We start from the raw sequence: 20,603 nt of genomic DNA on the forward strand, positions 1-20,603 counted from the left end.
TCGCAGACTCCATGAGGTGCAGCCACATCCCCACCCTCATCATGACCATCATCAGGTGCTTGCAGTTCTGCGTCAGGGGGCATGGGCACATTTCTACGTACGCACATGTTGTGGAGCATGACACATGCCATGACCATCTTTGCAACCTTCTCATGGCGGTACAGGAGTGCCCCGCCAGACCTGCTGAGGCAGCGGAAACGAGTCTTCAGTAGGCCGAATGCCTGTTCTATGACTACACGGGTACGTGAGTGGGCATGGTTGTAGTCCTCCTCATGCTGGTCCCGTGGGTTCCGGACTGGTGTGAGGAGCCATCTCTTCAGTGGATATCCAGCATCACCTGTATGTGGACGAGAAACGTATGATGTGGAATGCCATTGCTACGTACGCACACCCCCCCCCTTCCTGCCAGGTCATTGCCAAATCACATTCCCCACATAATCATGCATGTAATGAGACTCACCGAGTAGCCAGGATCTGTTCCCTGCGTGTCGCTCCATGTAGCGTGGTATTGTAGAGTTCCTCAAGACCATAGAATCATGGGTTGATCCAGGGAATCGGGCACAACAATGTGTAATGATCCTGTTGGAGTCACACACCATTTGTACATTCAGGGAATGAAATTGTTTTCTGTTGCGGTACTGGGCCTCCATGGCATGTGGGACGACCAATTCCACATGGGTGCAGTCGATGGCACCAATGCAACCCGGTATGCCGGCAAGTGCATGGAATCCCACTTTTGTGTTGGTAATTTCCTGCTCCGAGCGTGGTAGAGAGATGTAGTCGTCTGCGTGCTGCAGGAGGGCATCGAGCACTTGCAATAGTGTCCGTGAGAACAGTGGCTGAGAAATGCCATGCAACTGTCCGACTGTGTGCTGGTAGGTGCCTGTGGCCAGGAAGTGGAGTACAGACACCACCTTCAGTAGGGGTGGGATGGCGGTTGGGCTATCTATCATGCTGACAAGGTCAGCCTGTGTCATGTCCACAATGGCGGCTATGGTGTCCCGGTCCAGACGGTAGAGGGTGTGGATCTGCTCATCAGTGAGGTTGAACGGATGTGCTCGGAGGCGTGGGATTGCGGGCTGCCTGCGTGGTGGTAGTGGCTGTGCTGGCGGCCCTTGCTGGCCCTGCCTTGGCCTCCTCCTCCTCCTGCGTCTCCTTCGTGCGGCCGGTAGCAGTTGGTGTTCGTCTTCTTCTTGGAGTTGGAGTAGTTGCAGTGCTATCAGGTCCCCCAGGGCCAACATCGCGAGTCCTGCCGGTAGCATTTCGGTGTGGTTGTGGGAGGTGACTGGCTGTGCAATTTATGTGTTTTCAGGCTGTATGGCCTCCACCTGTGGTGATTACTTCCACCTGTGCAAGCTGCTCTCCCCTTTGGCCGAGCACGTCCCGCGCACAACGCTGCAAATCTGGGAATGGCATCTTGCTATTGCAATCATGTATTTGTACCCGATGGCCGTGTAACATTGGTTGACATGTTCATTCTGCTGTGGTCCCATTGTTGCACATACTATCTGTGCAGTCGCGAACAGACTTGTGAAGGGTCAGTGGAACGTAGTACTCGAGTAACGGTGGGCCCTCATGCATCACTTTACCGAGTTGCAATGACGGGCGGGGCGTCCCATTTGTGGGTGAAGGCAGTTGCCATTTTCACACACAGCCGCACTCGATGGAATAATTAGTGATTTCAAACGGCCACAGATGCCTTTTCGGCGTGATGTTGCAAATGTGGAATTCCAAGGGCGGCGCTTTCGGTTTCCAGCTAGCGGCGAGGAGATGCCCACAGGTCTGACTGCAAATATAACGTTCTGTTGTTCAATGTCCTTGAGACAGGGCCCATGGCGAGGAAGCAATGATTGATATGAATAGTTTGGGATGCGCAATTGCTACGTGGGCGATGAGGCCGGCCGTTCCCACATACATGTTACTTCACAACACTGGAATTACGGGCTGGGGCACTGTGGATTTTGCAGGCTGCATAACGCACAGACTCAATGGATGTTTCTAATGTTATGTGAGTAATTATTCAGGCGTTTTGATTCCGGGATGAGGGAATGATGAATGGATGCATGGGCAGGTGATTTGATACAGAGTTTGCCATGTACAGGGCTTCTTGGGATCTATCCGCCTCCCCTACGCTATGTGATGCAGGGCTGCCATGGTGGGACCATCGTCTATCTGGCCTTGTTGAGCCCTCCCTGTCTCGACACGCCCTCAGACACTTGTGTCCATGCACATTAACATTCCCATCTGATGGATTCTGTTTTGACAGACGCATGCACAGGTACACTCGTTTGTGATGGTGTTTGCACCTCGATATAGATGGTTAGGAGTCGCAAGTGGTTTTGGGGTGGTGATGATCCTTTGGAGTGGGCTAGCATGCATATGGCTGTGGATTTCGTGTGATCATTGAAGTGAGTAGTTGGAATGTAGTTCTGATGGCCATTCTGTTCTTTTTCTTTTCTTTTGGTTGACAGGTATCTCCTCCCCTTTTGCCACTGCCATCTGTATGCCACTCCTGCAGATGGGTTTTACTCCCGACACCTGCTGCTTCGTGTTAATCAGTGGAGCAGCATTACGATCTTATGGGACGATCGCCAATGGCCCACATGCCCTTACGCAGTACTGGTGGCTCGGAGCAACATTTCGGCCTTTCAGCTGGACTAGTGCCTCCCCATTGGGACGGCCCTGCGGTTCTGTGCGCTTCCATGTTGCCTTTTCGTACGTGAATGTGGCTCTGTGTACCATGAGGGAACAGGACGACACACAAGTAGTGGCTGGTCATTTCTTGCGGATGCAGCCCACAATGGTGATTGGTGTTTAGGAGTTCATGGCCTGATGGCTGTATGGGCTTGGTGGCTTTGATGTGCATTAAATTTCTATTCTGATTTGGCCCGTGTAGCGTTTTTCTTTGCAAGTGATGTGGCATATGCCTATTTGGGGGGCGATGTATTGTGAGGAGATCTGCATTGGGTTCCAGCTTCGGAGTTTAGTTGCGTGGTACTGTACTGGGCGCGTTTGCCTACTAAGCCCGTGAGGTCAGGGATGGGGGCTGCCAATATGACAGTTTGAATGTTGTCATGCTCAGGGGCGGGGGATTGGGTTTTGTGTGACAGATGCCGGTCAGCCAGGTGGACTGGTGGAATGATGTGATTCTCGGAATATGGCTGGTCACAGGTGCCTGTGTTTGCGTGCGTTTCTTGGTGGGGGACTGTGGTCATGTCCATTGGGATGGCTTCTGTATTCGTGCCATCTGTGCCCTGCAGCTCCCATTGGCCCCTCTTGTGTTTCTTTTGTTCGTTGCCATGCATGGGTGACTTGTACATTTCAATGGTTGCATTGTGGCTTCATTGCACCTACGGGGAGTTGTACTTTGTGGGCAGGGAGCGGTGTACAGGCACTCAGTGGGGCCGTTTACGGTTGATTCGCGATGCCGTACTTCTCACCATGGCGGAATGGTACATTACGCCATGCCTGATGGCGTTAGGTACATGTCCGCTAGGGTCGGAATTGGCGTACCGTTGCGCCATGGTGGTGTTTGCGGTTTCGCATGGCGCGCGCGCGCGTGCTTGGTGCAGTTAGCGTTGGCGTTCACTACGGTGTCGCTAATGGCTTCGTACTTTGCGGTGACGGGTCATAGTCGCACCGAGCGCTATTCGATGGCGGTATTGCATTTCCGCCATCGTTTTCCGATTTCCGCAAGGGTCGTAATGAGGGCCTATAACAATAGTCTAGGTGGTCACTTGTCATAGCCCCCACAATTGCGTGATCCTCCTCTGAGTTAAATGGCAGAACCTGCCGTAGTAATCATAACGAGATTCCAAGGTTGCCCTCCCACTTGCAGCCCAAATTTTTTATCCTAGGGGCAAACTTTAATTCTACCCCAAGAATTTTAGGAACAAAAGATTCTTAAGCAGACCTGATAAGATGCTTGAGTCCAAACTACACCAGCTCTGTTTTGGACGCACTCAATTGGAGCTGTTTTTTGGACATCTGTTCACTTTCCTCTTCCAGGCACGGCCTAGCCTTAAAAAGGTGTCCTCTATGTTTCCAATTTTTTTGAAGATCTGCGTATCGTCATCCTAACAGTGATAGTTAACCCCATGCCTTTTCAGAATCTCCATCAGTGGTCGAAGGTACAAATTAAAGAGCAGGGGCAACCAGGAAGACCCTTGTAGGACTCTGCTTCTCATCAAAGTAGGGTCTGACATATATCCCCCGAATTTGACCTACTGTTGTCGATCAGCCCAAAATGAGCCAAACCACTTAATGGCATGTTCTGACACTTTACCTACCACTCTCAGGCGGTTGAGCAGGATGTGATGGTCAACCGTATCAAAGGCTGCGGACAGGTCCAGCATCACCAACATTGATAGCCCTCCATGATCTGCGACCCTTAACAGATCATCTTGTACAGTCAAAAGAACTGTTTCTGTCCCAAACTTGAGCCAAAAGCCTGGTAGATCCCAGTCCCTGCCTCATCCTAGTCCCTCTTACTCACTTTAGTCCCTCGTCTTAGTCCATCATTCGAGTTCCTCCGTCTAGTTCCTTACCTTTTTGTAGTAGAAATGTGAATGCAACTCTTGGACTCTTTGTTGGATATTTTACAAGCGTTGGAGTGATAAACCAATGTGTAAAAGCCAGGTGTAAAGCATGTACACCTTGCTTTTCCACTCTGAGACAGAAAAGGGATACAAAGTGGAATGAACATTTCCACTGTGCCTTTCTCTGTTTTCAAAGTTCATTTTGAGTTATGCCTGCACGTGATTTTCGTGCCATCGAAATCCATTGTAAACATCCTCTGCAAAGCCTAATTTGCAGGAGGTTATTGAATGTTTCACAAAACAGAGCGTAATACAAGAGTAAAAGCATTTTCACCTGTTTTTAGGCTTTGCTTGTGCACACTGTTTTGCAACATTTTAAAATTGCTTGCAGGTGACCAGGCTGCATGCACCTAACTGCTAATGTTATTGGAACCCTTCATACAGTTAACACTTTTAATAATATGACCACCCTTTTATCGTTTTTCGTTTTAGTGTGAGGCAACTCCAAGTTGGAGTTTACATTTCTTTTTTTTTAGTCTTTTCTTTTTTACCAGTGACCAATACGAGTTCCCTGTGCAGCAGCCCAGCTCTCTACTTTGCTGTTTAAAAATCTCCTCAGTTTTTATGTTACTGTTTGCTTCTCAGTTACACGTTATCTCTTTGTGATTAACTACCAACATCCCACTGGAAATTTCAGGGATGTCATTTAGGGGTCGCCAGAGGTCGCAACTGCGACCTCTGAGGTCTCCCTTGCGACCTCTCTGGTCTCGCTTGCGACCACTAAAAAATAAAAGTTCTTTTTTTAATTTTGATTTTTTTAATGCAAGCTCCTGGGCTGTGGCCAGCACGATGTGGCTCTTTACTTCTGGAGTGGCTGGCTTTCTTGTTCAGACCCCTTAAAAAAAAATTAGAAAAATAAGAACAGGAGTGCCACAAGTCGAACACTTTCAGCACTGACCCTAAATAAGAAAGAGTAGGAATACCAAATAATGCGTCTTTCTGGAATTCTATACAATAATTGCTAGACTCATTAAAGGTTTATTTCAGGCACACTTCAGGGGCGAGTCACTTATTTAGTCTGTTCTTAAACTCCTCAACTCAGCCTTTCATCCTTCTGAGGTCGATAAATGAGTACCAACACAGGTTGGGTGATATTGGGTGTATATTTTTTCTATATAAAGCGCTTAAGCGTAGGTGCTATATAATAACACATCATTATCATTTGGTCATGGAAGTCTGCTTGCATTCACAATAATTTGGTAATATGGGCCCATACACACTGATCTAACAATACATATGGCAATCCATTCTTGTATTTAATGTACATCACATTATAGTGATATCGTAAACATATTTTTCGTAGTGTACAATTCTATGTGATGCCACTTCTTGTTTTGTCAACGGGTGAAAGGTTGTGTTCCATCGCTTCCCATGATATCGCTTCGGGGTGGGGTCAAATGACATCATTTCCTGTGATGTCATCAGCAGTCAAGGGTCGTGTGATGTCACTTCCGCTACCTCTGGCATTTTGGTGAAATGACATCCCTGGGAAATTTCCTAAAAGATTAAATGTTTTTAGTTTGCATGCCATGTATGTTTTCTGCAAATCTGCCTGCTTAGTGTCTAGCCCTTGTCTTTCTTACGGTTTCTGCCTGGTTTCCATGTACTGCTTAGCCTTTCTATTTGGCGACAAATCCCCAGGTCGGATCTCCTATCGTACCGAGGATTTGATATTGAGGTGAGCTGGGAGCTATTTAGCTCCTGCTTCTAGCCTAGGAGAGCTGGTTAGCTTGAAAAAGGTACCAGGAACTACTTCTCGCTCCCCAGGCCAATTGATGCCTTATAAACATGCATATGTGACATTAACTTTGAATATTTGAAAATGCTAATAAAGAAACATTAGGATACATCTAGTACACATTTAAACATAAAGAATCATACATAATGGATCTGAGAAACCTGAGGGTACTCTCACTCCTATTCCCCATGGATCCCCTGCACAGGTGGCCAGGGAAAGGCCATCGCTCTTGCATCCTTATCCTAGAGGTCGACAGATGAGGGAGGATCACCTGGGTCGAGTATCCGGGAGGGCTCGCGATGGCAGTGTTTCCCGGCTCCAGAAGCAGAGTGGAGACAGCAGGAGCCTCCGGGATAAGGAACAGACTGCTGGTGATTGTCAGAGGGACACGCAGACACCGGGATCCCCTGCGCAGGTGGCCAGGGAAAGGCCATCGCTCTTGCATCCTTATCCTAGAGGTCGACAGATGAGGGAGGATCACCTTGGTCGAATATCTGGGAGGGCTCGCGATAGCAGTGTTTCCCGGCTCCAGAAGCAGAGTGGAGACAGCAGGAGCCTCTGGGATAAGGAGCAGACTTCTGGTGATTGTCAGAGGGACACGCAGACACCGGGAGCTCTAAAACGGACCGCAGGCAAGTGCTGGTCCATGTATTTTGCATACCGAACTGAAAGTAAATCTACATTTAACAACAAAAGTGCATTTTGACTACCAAACTGAAAGTAAACCCACATTTAACAACAAAAGTGCATTTTGAATACTGAACTGAAAGCAGACTTATATTTAACTTACAAGAGTACATTTCAAATGTGTATTTGAACTTCAAGAACCAGAATGCATTTCGAATATACATGTGTGTCTGTTTTTCAGACGGGAGCTTAAACCTTAAGCAACACAAGGAACTTTTGAATTGAGAGAAATTCATCTTCAAGGAACATTAAAACCCTTAAACAATTTATATGTGAAACCCAATAAGAGCATTGCTGTACAACCCTAGAGGCTGACAAAGGGGAAAAGCCAACAGAGTGGGTAGTTGTATATGAGGCCAGGAGGCCCACCTAAAGACATTAAGCAGAAATAACTTGCTGCACTGGAGTAAGTGCCAAGGAACATTGTGGGACACAGGAACCAATGCCAAGAAAACCCTTGGTGCACAATAGCAAGTGCCAAGGAATATGCAAGGGGCTGAAGACCCAGGGATCCTTGTTACATAACCTATAACAACTGCACCTAGACAAGTGAACCCTGAATACTAAGGACCCAGCATATTGGGAAAAACAATTGAGAAAAGAACTACAACAAGTACACAAGTTGAAGTCTTGGGAAAGGGAGCCCTGAGACTGAAAAACCTGTTTATGTTGTCTTGAGAGCGAGGTCTCATGACCTCCCCTTTCTGTTTTGAACCCCGAGGATTATCTTGAGCTATGTTACTTGGTGCTCAAGAGAGGTGATCTTGAGACTTTTGTGGGACTATATTATACTTAGGGACAGAAAGCTGAGATCTGGAAGAAGCACCGAACTTTGCACTGAACTTTGCTTATTTGATTATTAACATCCTTATACATTTTTAGTCTAAATGGTGAGGGCACGTATAGGTTGTGGACACAGACAGACTTACAAGTGGACCTATTTGAATCAGACTTTCCTTAGTTTTATTCCGATATGGAAACCCCCCTTAGCCCAGGCAAGATAGACTTTCTGCCATCCTGACATTTGATTTAATAAAGTGCTTTAGTTTGAAACATATCTGTTGTGTGTGCCTTGCTTCATGATGCATTCACACGGACAAAAGTTTAAAGTGTGTTTCTCATGTCGAAGTTAGATTTGTAGTGTGCTATATAATAGCTCCCCAGCAGTAGCTCTTGCCTAGTGGGTGATGCCTGACAACCAGGAGTTGGATTTAGCTCCTGCTCATCAAAACTTCATTTCGAAACTTGTTAGCCCATCACAATTTTCACAGAGGCACCACTCCTCCTACGACAGTCCAAAGAACTATTGAACGTGGCCAGACCATGGAAAGAAATATACATCAACTCCCTACTGGAAAGACTAGAAGCAACCAGATCTACTGTACCAGCAGATGGACCAACAACCACATTGGATGCAAAACTCCACCACCATCACAACTGGAATATTTCCATGTTGGACTGTAGTGCCCCTAAAAGAGCTTTACAAAACTCTCAAAACTAAATCACCCACAGACTAAATCACTCAAAAAGGAGAATTGAAAATCTGGAGAAAAAACCAATCTACACACTAGCAAATTCGCGTAGCATCAATAGTTACACCTTTACATGGCTAAAGTACTCAAAGCAAAGAAAGTACACTACTCCAAAAGCATTGATTCGGTGCATCACAGTGAAATGGAAATGTATAAAATCATCAGAGAATTAATAAACCTGCCAGCCTGTAACACATCCTCAACCACTACAAAAGAGCTCTGTGACCAGATTGCTGCATATTTCAACCAAAAAGATCTTATACATCCAGGATCACCTTGACAATAAAGGAGGATCCCACCCACATGACAGTGAGATCCCACCAACACCTCTCATTACCTCCTCTCAATTGTCTGTCCTCCTTCTCTCTACAGAAGACCTACAAGCTACCATTAACTCATGCAACCCATTAGAACCTTCTGAGGATACATGTGCCACCAATCTTTACAAATCAATCATGAAATCTTCAGACTTAGGTCCTGTCTTCCTATCTATCCTCAACGACTCCATCAGCATGGGAAGAGTCCCAGCTCAGTTGAAAATTACATACATCTGACCTTTGCCCGACTGATATTAGGCAGATTCGCATATATCTGAAAGCTTCCTCTACACTTGCATGATAGCCTTTTCTGCAGCTCACTGTCTACCAAGCATTTAAACAGCGTTCAAAGTGGTGTCATTCTCACCTTAGAGCTCCATTCATACTTCAGGATACACCCAATTTTGATTGGTGCCTTATGCCCCTCAACCATTGCCTACTCCAGGGGCAAAATACCAGAGTCCACCTCCTGTCCATCTGTTCTGCATCGCATCACTGAGTCCACACCATCACTCACTTCTTGTTACGAGTACTCAACCAAAGTACTAGCTGAACAAGCCAATCAAACAGCCTTTTGATCCCAGTAATAGGTCATCATAAATTATTTTTAACAGTCTTAATGGAAGGAGTACGACTATGATGAAATGACTTCTGCTCTGCAGAAGTACAGGAATGAGCATTGGGTTCTAAACGCATGCTCAGTCCCACACTACTCGTAAAGCTGAAAAAGGCATAACATGAATGCCTTCACCTACTATGGTAATGTGGGCCCAGGGCAGGATACTTTGTTCAAGAGGGATGTGAATTAACAAAGAAGCATCCAAACAAAAATAGTACTATGGTACCAGAATAAAGGAAATATCCAATCAAGGTTCTATAAGAATAGAAGACTTTAATCAAAGTGAAGGGGCAGACGTAACTATAAAATCACTAATAACCACCCTCTGTAAAGACTGGAAAAAAGGAGGCCCTCTGGGTAGGAAGACCGGTGTATGCAGGCAATTGTCTTTTGCAATAATGTTAAAATTCGAGGATATGTCTTTTAGAAGGGTAAAGCGTGGGGTCTTAAAGATCACTAGGTCCCTTAACACCAAACCAGGGGGACAGTGCTACTACAGATTCCTTTTTGTAATGTTCGTTTAAATCATTAGCGTTGATCCGGTAGCCAGGGAACTTTCCTGAGGCAGCGATTTGACATCAGGTTGGTATGTGGGGCATCTGGGTCCAACAATGGGTGTGGTTCAACAAGTGGCGAAGGCACTTGGTATGAAGAAACCTAGGACAGGGAGGCAATGTCTGGGTTGTAGCTCACAAGTGAATCGAGGTGGGGACCAGAGCTCAAAGCTACTCCTTTGTTCCTTGGTTACTGTGAGACCCAGTCCACTGTACCAAAGGATAAGGCGAGTCCTTCAGCTGCCCTTCCAATCCAAGAAGGTTGCCTGTGTTCAGGCGGCAGCCCTTGTCCAACCAGCAGTTCACTCTAAATGGTCCTATGGAATTAGATGAAGGACTTTCTCCTTCATTGGAATGCTTTACCGTCTAAGACAGAGGCCTTTGGGAAGACTTTACCCCATTAAAGTTCCAGGTTAAACCTTCTTCCTTTGAAGTTCAAAGATGTTTCAATTAAAGGAAGTGTTCCCACCCCCTTATATAGTGAGTCTGTCACAGCAGTTTGTCCCTTCCAAGTCAGGTCAACTCCACCGCCTCACCGTTCTGCTTTGAATCAAAGGGTCTCAAGTAATTACCACCTTGTTGGGACTACCCTGTTGTCCTGGCAGGGCTATCCTGTAAAGTACATGTCCCCACCTTACCCCCCGTGATATTTTCTGTCCTCGTGAGAAGGCAACAAGCCTTTCCCAGATAAAAGAAAAAGGACGTCTAGGCCGAGCCCAAATGTTATGTTTGGGTGAAACTCAGTCCTAGTTAGCTAATATGCAAAGGACTTGTCAGTAGAATGGGTCACTTGAAACGAGGCTAACAATTAAATGACACCAGGAGCCATCATACCAAACAACACATGGTTTATATTTATTTATTAATGAAACTGCCATCAGGCCCTGTGTGCAAATTGCATGGAATTAAAATCATGGCTGCCTAGTGTTAAAGGAAGCCCCTGGCTTCGGCACTTTGGGTTCCAGCAGGCGGTTTGCAGGAATGCACATGTTACTTTGTAATTGCCATGTTGCAAAATGTGAGAAACCTAGGGGTATTCTCCAATTAAAACCCTGAGACTCAAGGGACATCATTTGGCGGTCACCACTGCGACCCCTGAGGTCTCCCTTGCTACCCCTGTGGTTTCCCTTGCTACCCCATAAAAAACGTTTTACAAAATAAAGGATTTAGTTTTTTTAATGGAAGCTCCTGGGCTGTGGCCAGCTCCATGTGGCTCTTTGTTTCTGGAGTGACTGGCTTTTTTCTTCAGGCGTCTTAAAGAAAAAACAGGGGGTTGCACAAGTGTAACACTTTGAGCAGTGATCCTAAACAAGAAGGAATAGGAATAACAAATAGTCTTTCTAGAATTCTATACAATAAGTGCTAGACTCATTAAAGGTTTATTTTAGGCACACCTCAGGGGGTGAGTCACCTCAACCTGATTTAGTCTGATTTCGTCTGTTCTTAAACACCTCAAATTCACAATGCAGACAAAAACTAAATGTATTTTGCTTTTCCCAAGTTGCAGTTATAGCATGTTTTTTTCTGCAGTTGTCTTTGTTACGATCATCACAAGACATTCCATCTCGGTGTCCTGGCTGCTTTCCCTGCGCTACTCTAAATTCTTTAATACACAGTTATGAACCCTCCCAATGGTATGTATGTTGCCAAATTCTGAAGCCTGAAAAGTAGATCCATGCAGGCTTGCCATGTGGCTAACTTTGCACCAGACCTGCAGATGAACTGGGCTGCTGTTAAATCTCAGTTACCAGTTTATTGGTATCCACTACAGAGTGTAATTTGCTTTCTGACTTTGAGAACATTCAGACATATAATCTCTCATTTTACTATAGCTGGTAAGATAGCTCTAGCTGGTAAGATAGCTCAGTGGGTTGAGCGCTCGCTGTTGCGATGTGTGTGTGTTCTGCAGGTTGCAGGTTCGAATCGTGGCAAGGCCAACTCAGCTTTTCATCCTTCTGAGGTCTATAAATGAGTACCAACTCAGGCTGGGTCATTTTGTATTATGTTTGTTCTACATAAAGCGCTTAAGTGCTATATAATAACACATCATTTTCATTTGGCCTTTGGCGTCTGCTTGCATTCACAGTAATTTGGTAATATGGGCCTATACACACTGATATTAATGATACATATGGTGACTCATTGTTGTATAACTAAGGGGGGTTCTGGGAGTTTTTTCTCTACCGGCCTATATCCCGGGTTTGAGTCTCAACCAGAGTCTTATTTATGATTCATTCTTGTATGAAATGTATATCATACTACAGTGACATCTTAACCATATTTATCGTAGTGTACTTAGGAACAATGCTATGTGATGCCACTTTCCTGTTTTGTGAAGGGGTGAAAGGTTGTGTTCCATCGCTTCCCGTGATGTCCCTTCAGGGTGGGGTCAAATGACATCCTTCTTGTGATGTCATCATAGGTAAAGGGTGGTGTGATGTCAATGCCCTTGCATTTTGGTGAAATGACGTCTCTGTGAGAATCCTCTATTCAGGTGGCCAAGGGAGGGCAATCACTCTTGGATCCCAACCTTGGGGCAGGACGAATGAGGGAGGATCGCTTGGGTAGGGGAATCCAGGATGGCCTTTGTGGGAATACGCCAGGTGGAACACGGTACTCAGACAGGGTGATAGACGAGGAGGAGGAAGTCCCGGAAGCCTTCTTGGAATACATTGATTCCCATCAGCCTAATCCAGGTCTCATTTTCCCTAATACCAATCCCGTCATCCATGACCCAAGGGGAAGGAAGGAAAGAGTCAATTGCCCAAGGTGGGGAAGGAAGAAAAAACAACCAAAACAAAGACAGAAGTTTGACATTAATATCCATTCATCCTCGACCCATTTATATCACCGTGAATTGCATCAAGACTCAAGTTTGTATAATCAACCGTCAGGAAAATGAAAGGGGGCAACCATCCCCTTGAGGGAAATCCAGGCTAGAAAATGTACCTATGTACATTGTCGATCCCCGGATAGAGTAGCAGGAAATAAATATGTCCTTCAAAACCCTTCCATCACCCACCCCATTTTGAACCAATACTGGGACGAGAAAGAGGCAACTGGGACCAATAAAGATTATCCATAGAAACAACATGGGGAAAGTAAAGGAAACCTACTATAGAAAGAACTTACGTTTTCCCACTAATAGAGTCAGGCAGGGTCAGAGATTCAATAATGACCATTCCCACATGACTCCACTTGACTGTTTCTTCAACTATAAAAGGTGTGGTTTTTCACACGGCGGAGAGCGAGCTGGGTATGCTGTCCGGACCAGAGAAGCCCAGGAGCAGAGAGCAGCAGGAGCCGAAGCATGGAGGAGAATGGCGTGCCAAGACACTGGCCCAGTGTTCGTGGAGGGCTGAAGCATGGCTAGGGAGCCGTGTCTCTAAAGGAGCCAGAGAGACTGCTTAAATCCTGTTGGTGGCATTCGGTGGAGTGCTTGTTCCCTTGTGACCTGTGCCGGTCCGAAGGGTGTCTGACCGGCAGGTGGTGAGACCCTGACCTCTACCTTGTGTAGCCAGAGAAGGACCACCTATCAACACAACGCTGCCCGGTGAATTTCGTGAAAGTAAGCAAGAAGCTCAGGAGCTTGTGTTTGACTGCAGTGGAGCGGGAGAAAGGCACATATGAGAAAGCAGCACAATGCTTCAAGCGAGAGAAAGACAGAAGAGACAGAAAAGGACAGAAAGTATATGAAGGAATGGAAATAAGAATAATAGAAAGAAGAGAACGCATTTGAAGTAGACTAGCTGTGCAGAATGAAAGACAAAGTGAAATAGAAGCACAAGAGGAAAACGAATAGGTGCAAGTGTGCACAGCGAGGAAAGGAAAGTGTGCAAGAGGCACAAGACAAAGTAAAGAAACAAAAGTGTGCATGGAGAGGAAAAGAGTGCAAGTGAGCATGGTGAGAAAAAAGAAACAAGGGAAAGCCAGAAAGGGGTGCAGGAAGCATCTGAAGGTGAAAGGCTGAAAGAAAGGAGAAGGAGCAAGAAATAAAGAGAGGGGGTACAGATTTGAGTGGTCATGCCTAGAGGAGTTAAGAACCAGGCGGTTTCGAAAGTCTCTCATTGTACCCCACAAGTGAAGTGTGTGTGAAAGAACTGTCTATTAAAGGAGAGGTACAGCGACAACAACCCCTACATATAGAACATCATAAAATGGACAGGATACATAAATGGCCTTCTTGTCATCTGAGAAGGTTCTATGGACACTCCGAAAGAGTTCTTTACCTGGATCAATACTCTCAACCCCTACCTCCGATTCACTCTGACCCTCAGCAGCCTAACCACCAATGTTCTTGCTCTGACCATTTTCCACCAGAATGGTATCTTAAAAGTTAAACCCTACCACAAACCTACCGACAAAAACTCCCTACTGGACTATAAGAGCCACCACATCAAACATCTATGGTACAATTTACCCTTTCGGCAGTTTTTACGTCTGAAACTGAATAGTTCAGATAATGCAACCTATGAAGCAGAAGCTACCAAGTTAAGACAAAGGGGATATACTAAAAAATGGTCATGTAAGCCGCCATACGTGCTTTCAAAAATAACAGGGAAGCACTGTTGGAAAATAGACTAGAAAAAACAGTGGATGGTAGACTAGTGTGTGTGTGAATACCTTCACCAATCAAAGTCTGAGGATTAAAAGCATCATCAATAAACATTGGAAAACTTTAAAAATTGCTAAAAACCCAATTCCTTCACCTATCTTTGCCTACAAAAAAAAGTATGTCAATAGGCAATAGGGTTAGTAGCAGCAAGCTAAGATCAACGAATGTGCCTATGCCCCGCATCACCACCTTGTGGGGCATGGAACCCCCCATTGGTCATTAACCATGCAGAAGCTGTGGAGTTTGTAAACTTACAAAAAATACAAAAGAAATTGATATTGGAACTGAAAGACTTTGGCAACAAAAGAGCATGTCCAACTGTAACTCTGACCATGTTATTTATCTGATTAGATGTCCCATATGTGGGACAGACTAATAGAAAGTTAAAACACGTATCATGGAACATCGGAGCTGTCTGAGAAATAAGACTGATAAAGCCCACATGGTCAAACACTTCACCTTAATGAACCATGGCCACGAAGATTTCACATGGACGGTCCTACAATTCTTCAAGGGAGGCAATGTATGGACACAGGAGAACAGATTGCTCAAAAAGGAGCAAGAAATAATATACAGGATGAAAAGTGATGTCAATGGTCTGAATGAATATATCGAATGGCACAAAATTTTGAATTAAAAACTAATTGAACTGGCTACCACTAGGCTATCTGCTCTATCCTACCCTCCAAGTCGGATAGACTCTTATTTTTACTTTAAGTGGAATTTCTTCTACCTATTTGCCTCTCATCATTGTTTTTGTGTACCTCCACCTTTTTACTGTCAAGACAGCTTAGACATTATTTTTTATAATTTTCCGTTATCCATACATTCTTGACGCTCCATCTCTAGTCTAATTCTCCAACTGCCATAAAAATACATTTTTCTAAGGTCCGCTTTCGAGGTAGTGCTCCAGGACACCCTCTAACCGGATCATATTGTAGTTTGGACTATGGAACACTACAGTACGCATTCCTTTCCAAGATGGCGTCACTGGCACAAGCCAGCATAATCAAAAAAGGACTAATACCCCACTTCTCCATGGTAACCAGACGGCTGATACACACAGACTACCAACCCAACCCAGACGGCTCGCACTGTGAATTATGAAAGGAATCGCAAGCGGATTACATTTGCTGTTGTGCGCAAGATGACTCTACAACCACAGAAGAGTTTATGACATTGAAGGTAATTGAAATGTGTGAGATCTCTCTGATGTCTCTTCTTTCAGCATCGATGCCGCAGAATCAGCATTAGCAGACTTCAGCACTACTAGTCAGCCACGAAAACATTAACACTATCTGTAGGAATTCAATTCTCTCCACTACGAACCTAGAGGTAAAAGCTATTTTTAATTACTCTTTCCCTCGAGAATACATTTACTATAGTGACTATAAATGAATCTTAGACAGACACTAGCCCCTAACCAAGGGCTCCATGCTTATTACTGTTATAGGCCTGTTCGGTGCATCCACTATCCGGCTATTGACTTAACTGGATGACCGGATAATTGAAGCTAAGTCTCTTTGCCCCTGATTGCACCTTTCACCCTCACCTGAGGCGATACAACCACATTCTCATATGAGACTATACTCTACTTCAAACTGAGAAGCCCTAGACACTAAGCTATACAGGTGGGTTCTCCTCCTGTTTCTAAACCTTGATTTATGTTTCCCTTACTACTAACTGATAGAGTGCGGTAGCACTACACACGTGATTGAAAGGCCATTTGTATGCTTTTCTTGCAGTTGGAAGTGTGGCACTACTACTAAGCCCTTATACAACTAAATAAGGAAGTTGTTCACCCCCACAAGAACCTACTAAGGTACATTAACCTATAGTACTAGGTTCTAAGTTCTATTACTGAACTGTTATTGAGAACTTAAGCTATTAATAGCTTACTCTATCTCTCTTTTAGCCCTACAGGTTGTACTTGTTTTAACTTCCAGTTAGATTTGCCGAAATAGGAATCTGATTTACACTCACCCTCCTGAAGAGCGTTCAGTATTCAATTCCTTAGAACAGAAACATGTCAAAACTTTAACCTTCTGGATTTCAACAAAGATTCACATTAACAATATATGTCAACTAAGTGACGAATGTATGCATGGATAATATGTTCTGCAGTATCCACTTTGTTTTGAAACAAGATTCATTCATTGGTTTTGATGTATTCCTATAGATGTTCTTTTACCTTGTTATTAGCACGCATGTTCAATTGAATGTACAGTGATTTAATACTTTATTTAACAATTGTTTACATTTAATAAAATTGTTGTTTTTTATGAAGGATTGTTGCTAATTGCCACCTTAGAAAGTATAACCTGTTACACCTAGCTCTATCTCATTTATAATAATTGTTTAAACCAAAAGGGGCCTGAGCTTGGGGAAGGGAACAGTGAGAGGCCTAACACAGTTGGAGACTTATTGTTTTGTTTTATTGAAAGAATTGAAGCTTGGGGAAGGGCACCCTGAGAAGTTTCAAAGGGATCTGATATATTTCTTTTTTGGTGCTTGGAACTTGAACAAGTTGAAGCTTGGGGAAGGGAACCCCAAGGAACTAAAGGCGCTGAAAGTATCTGAGAATATTGCAAGGGCTTGGCGGAGAAGGTTACGAACAGCCCTGTATGATTCAACTCATTTTTGTGACATTGGCTGAACCACACCTGGTGAGAAGACCACCTGAAACCAACCCTGGTTTCCTATTTTTTGTTGAACCACTGTGTTCATCCTTTTTTAAACTACCTATCACAATTTTGTAAAGAGTGAGGGCAAGCATAGGTTTAGACACAGACGGAGCTTTATTTAGGACTAACAGATGTCGACAGCCTTTAGAAACATCAGTTAAGGGAACCATCCCTTTAGATTTAGGGCCAGTAAGGCATTATATCAACCCAGGAAATTTAGTAAATAAAGGTTTTGAAACAAACATCTTTGAGTCTGTGTCTCTCTTGATAGCATGTCTGTCTCACAAAAAATACAGGGTAGATTATAGACTAGACCTAAACTTTTCAGCATGGAGCATTATGAAAGTGAGGTCTGATTAGCATATCTCACTTTCAGAGAGAGAATTTCCAGCATCATTGTATATATTTTTTTTTTAAACTCAGCCTACTACTCCCTTCATACCATATTCCGTCGCAACATCATACTGATATACAAGAATTAATAACGGACCACACAAATGATCAAAAAAAGATCAATAGTCACAATTGACAAATCACATGATTGCAAAGTACTTCACAGGCTGCATAATCAGCAACATATTGTCACTTAGCTTACTTTTAAAACACTGTAGCCAACTTGATGAAATGCAATATCTTTATTTGCATCATCAGTTGAGTTAAGTTTCTTAAGGGATCAGGGACATTTCTTAAGGGATCAGGGGCATGCAGAGGTTCTCAGAATAATACATGAAATTGAGTTTTGTAACTTCCAACACCCAGCTAAAGTGAGGGTGTGCTTCTCTGCAATATCTTGCAGCACACTAGTGCACAGCAATGGTTATTGCTGTTATGCACTCATATGTTAACATTTCTACAATGAACAACATTTTTGGGAGTGAGTATAGTTCCTACCACTGTTTTATTTTAACCCCAGAACTACAGTGTTGTCCCACCTTGTATTGCTTATGGCTCCTGCAGCACCAGCTGGTTAGTTGGGCCTTAGCCCTGCTATTAGGGCCCATTACGAGTTGGGCGGTGAGACAGCAGTTATTCTGCCTCAGAGGAATTATTGTTACTGCTGTGGTGTCGGGTGGAATCACCACCGTATTACAACCTGGCGGGAGTGAGTACACATCATTGATGGTAACGGAAATTTCATCTGGTGGAATTACCACCGAAACTGGGTCCAGGACAGTAATTGCATCCATACTAGGTGGAATTTATGGTACCGCTGTACAATCGGCGCAATTTCTGCCAAAGGTAATTCCGCCCGATGGAAATAGCATCATTGCCGGAATGAGAAGCACAGCGGTGGCCATCTTGAAAACCACAATACACTTCCAATTTCCCATTCCCTGTTGCCATCCAAATACACTGGAGAAGAAAAAGATGTCACAGGAGAAAGCAAAGGGGAAGGTGTCTGAGCACAGGCTCAGAAAATAAACATTCAATGAGGCAGAGCTGCAGGTCCTTGTTCACGTGTTGATGGCCCATGCAGAGGATCTGTGTGGCTCCCGGCACTGCGAAACCTTGGTGCAGAGTAAGGCTGCCATCTGGGATGACATCTGCAAGAAGGCAACAGCTGAGGGCAGAGTCCCACGGTATGGGGAGGACTGCAGGAAGACGTGGAATTACCTCAACGGCATTGTCCGCCTCCTCCTGTCCAGACATTGGCAGGAATCATTGGCCATCGGATGTGGCAGCATGGACCCCCTAGTCCTGACCCCGTGGGAGGAGAAGGCGAGCTCCATCCTGCACATGGAGGAGATTGAGTGGGTCGGGGGTGCAGAGGCCGGGGACAGCACGCAAGTTGGATCTGGTGAGTTTGAATGCCTCCCCCTTCCACTGACAATGCACAGGCCAAATGACCATACCAAGCATGTGTACCTCAGCACAGGTGGGTCCAATGGACAGGGGAAGATCCCACCACAGGCAATGGGTAATACACCCTCAGCAGACACTAACCCCACCTTGCAGTGGCCATATGCATAGGCCTGCAATCAAGCATATCCTTCAGATCACATGTGTAGGATGTCCCTGCACCATGTAGCATGTATGACTAGCAAGCCCACATACAAGTATGCATGATGAGTGACAGCATGTCATTGTTCGCCCTGCAGGTTCACAGGCAACGCAGGAGGATAAGGGTGCATGCCCATCCACATCCCAAGGCCATGCATTCAGGGCAATGCCAACAGCCACCACCCTTGCACCGCCCAGCGATGGGAAGGGGAAGAGAAAGGGCAGGATCACAACACCAGGGCTCAGCAGCATTGCACGTGCCAGCACTGGCACGTCATCTGATGGCACTGCCGCAGGTACAGCACCCCTAGAACCTGCAACCATCCCCCTTCCCCCCCAAGAGCCGGCCACTGAGGATGTGAGAGGAGAGCCACATATGGGCAGGTGCACAGAGACACTCCACACGCACCCACAGTCCTCGCACATGATACCCCCACATCACCTGACGGTTCCATGTAATAGTGTCCCCTCAAAAATATCGCCATGCAAATAAATCGCTGAAAAATTGCAGTTTTTTGTGAGGACATTATTACATGGAACATGCGGGGGATACCCCCGCAACCCAGAAACCCTTTTTTGTCACGGGGAAAGGGGGAAACACCCACAACCCCCGCTGCCCCTGTCCCTTTATATAATGTCGCCACAACCTTTTCCCGGCAACATTATATACGGCGACCATATATGTAGGGATAATATTACCTGATACCCACCTGACACCCAGCCACTTAGCCAGCATGGCCAGGAGTCAGAGAGTGACAGCAATGGCTGGACAAATGGCTCACCCTGTTTCAGACCCAGCCCTCCGCATAGCACACAACTCATCATCCATACATCACAGGAAGCCATATGGAGGAGGGTTGATGATATGGCGCAGCGCCAGGTTGCTTGGAGACACTTGCGGAAGAACAGGTCCAAAATTTACAGGCCCTCTGTGACAGTGTACAGGGAGCCTCACAGAGGATAGGGAGGGCCGGCCATGGAGCGCCACCGATGGCAGTCAGCCACAACATCTGCCACCCTGACTGTTGTCGGACAGGGGGTGAGGGAGATGACAGAAGGAATCTCAGCCTTTGGAGAGGCATTGCAGGCCAGCATGCACCTGGCCATGCAACGCAATCTGCGGCCTGCATCTGATCAATCCACCTCTGTCACCCCCACAGAGGGTTCACTGCCCAGCACCCCAGGGCACCGCTTTGCACCCAATTTGGCTCTAAAGGTGCTGGAGGACACTTGTAAGGGCAAGAGGCCACGCAAGTGA

At 45.5% G+C, this 20,603-nt stretch overlaps 1 protein-coding gene across 3 annotated transcripts in view; it reads left to right on the forward strand.

The window, feature by feature from the left end:
- The window catches only part of ABCB1 (ATP binding cassette subfamily B member 1), a 777,038-nt gene that overhangs the window by 123,655 nt on the left and 632,780 nt on the right, over positions 1–20,603 (forward strand). The gene's annotated exons all lie outside the window — the stretch shown is intronic.

This window comes from Ambystoma mexicanum, chromosome 2q, assembly GCF_040938575.1.
Source record: "Ambystoma mexicanum isolate Mex_15411 chromosome 2q, UKY_AmexF1_1, whole genome shotgun sequence".
Classification (NCBI taxonomy): Eukaryota; Metazoa; Chordata; class Amphibia; order Caudata; family Ambystomatidae; genus Ambystoma; species Ambystoma mexicanum.